The 6,000-nt window shown below is 43.2% G+C and overlaps 1 protein-coding gene across 3 annotated transcripts in view; it reads right to left on the minus strand.

Annotated features, from left to right (window-relative positions):
* Cen (cerebellar degeneration-related protein 2-like) overlaps positions 1-6,000 on the minus strand; it is a 298,305-nt gene that overhangs the window by 113,353 nt on the left and 178,952 nt on the right. The window contains exon 1 of one of the 3 annotated variants that reach the window (XM_070092990.1): positions 300-382. The exons of 1 other annotated variant lie outside the window; for it this stretch is intronic. The gene's annotated coding sequence lies outside the window, so the exon portion shown is untranslated. Of the gene's footprint in view, positions 1-299; positions 383-6,000 lie in introns of those variants that run through there. One more of the 3 variants, XM_070092991.1, reaches the window with a different exon arrangement.

Here is a 6,000-nt window from a genome sequence, read left to right on the forward strand (position 1 = left end):
TCACGCCAGGTGTCGGACCGTCCGTCACGCCAGGTGTCGGACCGTCCGTCACGCCAGGTGTCGGACCGTCCGTCACGCCAGGTGTCGGACCGTCCGTCACGCCAGGTGTCGGACCGTCCGCCAAGCCAGGTGTCGGACCGTCCGCCAAGCCAGGTGTCGGACCGTCCGCCAAGCCAGGTGTCGGACCGTCCGCCAAGCCAGGTGTCGGATCGTCCGTCAAGCCAGGTGTCGGACCGCCCGTCAAGCCGCCGCTAGCGCAGGTGTTGGACCATCCATGAGGCCATCGCTCGCGCACGTACCACACCGCGCACGTCCGACGCCTCTGACGCTAGATGGGCAACTGAGCACTGCGCTCAGGGCTCCTCAAGGTTTAGTTACTACTGAGAGGTGATCGTGCCGGGTGGCAGTAACAGGGGCGGCAGCAGAGAGGGCGGTCTGCCGGGCGGCAGCGGATAGGACGGACGGCAGCCTCCTGGGGTCAAGAGAATGGTGGAATAACTGGTTGGGTGTAGAGAGGGCATTAAGAAAGGGGTGGTCTTAACTTGGGCCATGAGTGGTCCCTAAAACACCAGGAAGCGAGGTGTACTAGTGGTCTTCCTAGTAACACTCCTAGGATACCAAAATACCTAACCTAGTAACACTACCTAACCTAGTAACACTACCCAACCTAGTAACACCTAGGTGATACCAACATGCCTATTTTGTTACTAATTTCACTGCACTTGTTTAGTCTTAACTCTATATAGAGCTTCTTAGAATGCAAGGTATGGCAAGATACTATACAAGACAATGTGGGTCATGTCATTTTCTTCACAATACGCCATAACCTGCATTGTGCGTCTTATTTACATATCTGCGACACATTAACTTGTTCATCTTGCACGTGCCTCATTGTAGACTGTCGTTGCTGGGCTGCTGGGTTAGTCCTGCCTCTGTAGAAACAAGAGGCAGGACTTAACCCGCTCTTCCCTGGCCAAAATGTGGTTGGATTCGATTATCCTTGTCCACTACTGTATTGTCCCGGAGAATGTCATAATTATGATCTTCGCTCTTCCAGTCTTGTTGTTACACAAAAAATGGGGTAGGTGGGTTTTTTCAGGGGTAGAACTGCAGTTCCTGGCTCCGCCGAACCTACAATCAGCCCGTATCATTTGTTCCTGGTCTGCTGGACCCTATCATGCCTCCCCCTGAAACTACGAAATTTGCTTCCCATCCAGCTCATGCCATTATATATTGTACAAAATACTGTTTATATTCCTTTGACTCATCTAGGTTTTTAGCTTCTAGCTCTGCCCTCATTCTTTCACCTCTTGTTCTTTACGGTTGAAATAATCTGCCTTTAGCTGGCCTCTCAAGTCCTGCATATCTCGCACTGGTGATAATTATATCTCCTTTGGTCTTGTATCTCTTAACATCGTTGTTGGGTTCAGTCGCTTTAATCACTCCTTAGAGTTCAATCTACATAACGCTTGAGACTTGTTTTGTTGCAAACCTCTGGACTTTCTCGAGTATCTGCAAATTCTTGTCCAGGTGCGAGTTTATTCCGGTGCTGTGTTTTCTGCGATAATCTTGACATATCATGTATAAAATTCCTAAGGATTCTTTGTTGAGGTTGTTGAAGACAGTTCTCCAAGATTCGCTATTATCTCATACGCTGGCCATGTTACGAACTTTATGTGCACCTCTAGTGATAAGTTCAGTGTGATTCATTTTAGATCTTTCTTGTACCATATTTGTAGTTTGTCATCTTTCAGGCTGTGCTCCATCTCTGGTATTTTCTCTCCTTTACATAACCTTTTATTTGTTTAGATTAAACTCGAGTATCTATTTCTTTGAACATACTTGCAGCCTCTCAAAGTTCTTCTGTAGCCTATTAGTATCGCCTATCGTTGTTCTCATTTATTTCATGTCAATGGCAAACAGTGATACGCAAGTCGACTGCGTATATTAAGATATAACATCTTTGTACGGATTCGTACACTTGCTACCCTTTGCCATCTTGAAACATCTACCCTTATCACCCTCCCGTTCGTCATTCCTTAATCCACTAGAGGAATTTACTGCATTCTGCTATTGACTCCTAATTTATCAATCTCTTGTGCGGTATAATGTCGAACACTTTCCTGCAGTCCGAAAATATACAGTTGACTAGATCTTAGTTTTTCCCGCATAATGTTTGTCGCTGTCAGAGAACTACTGTAAGATCCTAAGGCTGGTCTTACCTTCTATAAATTCGTGCTGGTTTTCTGTAGCTCAGTCCCTTATCTCTTAAGTGTTTAACCAACCTTTCCCAGACCACCGTGTCCAATATTTGCACAGTACACACGTCAACGATATTGGTCTTTAATTCGGTCTTCCTGCCTGTCCTCCTGCTTATATATTAGCACCTCACTTACAGTTGCTAGCTGCCAGGTAGATGTCTCGTTGCTAGTGATATCATAGATCACTGTTAGAGCTTCACACATTCTATCTGCTAGTTACAATGTGTGTTAAGAAATATGCATGTGTATATTAAGATGCATGTGTGTTTGGGTGCATGCATGTACCGTACAAGGAGGATAATCAAGAATCGACCAGGCTGAGAATTTTGAAGGAAGGAAAGAAGAGTAACCATACTTCAACTTTCAATGTAAGAGCACCAGTCGACCTACCTGGATCATCAACTAGAACCAAAGTATATCCTGAAACAACGCATAAACAGACCTAGAAGTGGAGGGGAAAGAAAATAAAGAGACCGTAGATGACATAGAACTATAATGAACCATGTCATGACATGGGGCAGGTTGAGTAGGTTCACCAAGGGGTCTCTGGGCACTATGGGTAAGATTTCTAGCAAGAGGTGACGGGCAGGTGGCTGAAGTCGACCTAGTTAAGGGTTAATGTTCTACATCTGTAACTCTGGTGAGAGGCGTCTCATGTTAAGAAAATACGACACATGCTGGTGACTTGCACCATCTGTGGCGTTGCTACTAGAGTAGTTACTCCTTCCCTCCTCTCACTCTTGTCATCCATTTCCCTCTTACTCTACTTTTATCCTCCCTCACTTCTTTAACACTTTCTCTTTCTTTTATACATCTTTCGCCTATCACGTTTTTCCTCCCTTGAATGTATGAGCCACTTTTTACACAGTTTACCTCTCGAGAGACTCGCAATTCTTGAGGCATCAATTAGAAGCAACATTCAAAAGCAATCCACTTTTACTTTAGTATCCAAGCAGATTTTCCGCCAAGGAGCTGGCCAATGGCTGACAGTCGCAAGCAATTTACATAATGACGTTATTAGCATTCTCTCCAATAACGAGCTAAACGCTCGAGCAGGAAAGCAAGGGCTTCAAGAAGCGTTACCTTGTTGGCTAGTTGAGGTTCACTTTTACCGTGGAGGAGTGTGTCCTGGATGACATGGCCAGGCACTAAGATCACAGAGTCCCAGTATAGGTAAGTCAGTGCTGCCGTGAACCACCATAGTGCCATCAACTATCCTATATTCACAAAGCCATAGCGAGACCGTCTTGCCCCGTACCCGTCATAGTGATGCCACCACTGAATGGGTACCAGGTCCTCCGCTCATGCCTGATAATTTCCAACGAAATACTGCGACGCCTGTTAACTGATTAATTTATTAATGTGCCTTATCCAGCCACCTTCTCACGAACCTTATCCGGCCATTCACTGACTTACCTTATCCAGCCAGTCTCATCAGAGAGCACCCGACAGCATCCACACATACCTGGGGATAGAAACAGACACGTTAATAACATTCAGAGGAAATCTTAAATATTACTGCAGTGTGCTAAGTAATACAACGGCTGTATAATTCTTTACATCCTCGCCTGTGTACAGCTGGATATAGCGTGCTGTCTCAGAGTGCTCTGTCATGAAAACACAAATGTACACACACACACACACACAAATAATATATATATATATATATATATATATATATATATATATATATATATATATATATATATATATATATATATATATATATATATAATGTCGTGCCGAATAGGCAGAACTTGCGATCTTGGCTTAATTAAATAGCAACGCTCATATTTCCATATAGGACAAGTGAAAATTTGTGTATGCAATAATTTCGCCAAAATCATTCTGAAGCTAACGAAAAAAATATATTTAATTGTGTTTCTTTAGTACTAAATTATTGTAAACGTATTTAAAATATATTTAGTTGGGTTAGGCTAAAATAAATTGCTCTTGTTATAATAAGGTTAGGTAAGTTTTCTAAGATTCTTTTGGTGCAAAATGAAAATTTTTTTCGTTAACATTAATGAAAAAAATATATCTTTAAACGTATAAGAGAAAATTTTAGAAAGGGCTTAATTTTAAATGAGTTCTTGCTAATTGACCAGTTTTACATATTCGGCACGACATTATATATATATATATATATATATATATATATATATGAGAGAGAGAGAGAGAGAGAGAGAGAGAGAGAGAGAGAGAGAGAGAGAGAGAGAGAGAGAGAGAGAGAGAGAGAGAGAGAGAGAGAGAGAGAGAGAGAGAGAGAGAGAGAGAGAGAGCATTATTGTGAATGCGAGAGCAAGCCCAGTGCTTTTTCTCCCCCTACCGAGCATTAAGGTGATGTTCACACTTGAAGTGTGGAGAAAACACTTCACAAAGGGAGATGACACGAGCATGATTACAAATAGCAAGACACCCTGCAGAACAAACTTCTACTGGGGGCAACGTTTCACTCCGGGTACAGCTTTATGAATTATTATAATCATAACTAGGCTCTAAGAGCTTTAAGAAGTCATGACTTAATAAAGCTCTAACTAGTGATATGGTTTTCAGATTAACACCTAACACGTCACCGGGTTGTGAAAAAACTGTTTTCATTTGTTCTAGCGTAATGTAAAGATGTACTCAGTAACCAGTAGCTAGTCTCGTTAATAATTCACTGCAAATGGGTATTATGCCGGATGTGGAAAAATAGCAAACGTGATAGCTATTTATAAAGTGAGAAATAGGTCCTTAGCTACTAATAACAGAATAATCAGCCTCACCTTAACTGTGGGAAAATCAATGGAATCTATATACAATTGCGGATGCAATTTAAAGTCGCCTTGAAAGACAATTTAATCAGTGAATTTTGGCAGGTTTTTAACCTTTTTTTCACTAAGGTTTTTGAGGCGGTGGACCATGATAAAGAACACGACATTGTGTAAATGGACTTCAGCAAGCCTTCAAATAGGGTTCCACACAAGAAACTTGCTGCATACAGTATCGGAGAAGTTCTAACCTGGATAGTGAGGCAGTGATGAACGATACGTAACAAGATTGTATAAATAGGGATAAATCGGAAAGAGAACCCGGTACATGTAGGGTTTCACTGGCGGCAGTGTTGGGCCCTTGTTCACAATCTACATTAATAACACTGGACAGGGGAAATATAGCAACAAAAGAATCTGTATACACCAGGTCCAATTTCAACTGGATCTGGTGTATACAGTTCCTTATTGATCAAATCCTTAATGGTGTTGGTGGAGTTTGCTGTCTACATTGTTGACGGGGAGGACAGTGTGTGTGATGGCTGCTCTCTCACGTGTAGTGCTGCAGTATTGATGTGGGGAGCGCACTTTCTGCAGTCCGACACGAAGTATAGTGGGAACTTGTGTATTGTTTCCTGCGTACAAGATACCTAACAAGGACTTCCATTAGCACCAAGACCAAGAGAGGAGTAATTACCAGTGTCTTCTTGGGAGCACACACGACTGCCAGCCCACACTTACTATAAAAGCAGTAACTATATTACACAAGTTTTCAGCCGGATAGGGAAAGGCAGAGGGATGGGGAGAGGATGAGGGATGGGGAGAGGATGAGGGATGGGGAGAGGATGAGGGATGGGGAGAGGATGAGGGATGGGGAGAGGATGAGGGATGGGGAGAGGATGAGGGATGGGGAGAGGATGAGGGGTGGGGAGAGGATGAGGGGTGGGGAGAGGATGAGGGGAGGGGATAGGATGAGGGATGGGGAG

The sequence above is a fragment of the Cherax quadricarinatus genome, chromosome 41, assembly GCF_038502225.1.
Source record: "Cherax quadricarinatus isolate ZL_2023a chromosome 41, ASM3850222v1, whole genome shotgun sequence".
Classification (NCBI taxonomy): Eukaryota; Metazoa; Arthropoda; class Malacostraca; order Decapoda; family Parastacidae; genus Cherax; species Cherax quadricarinatus.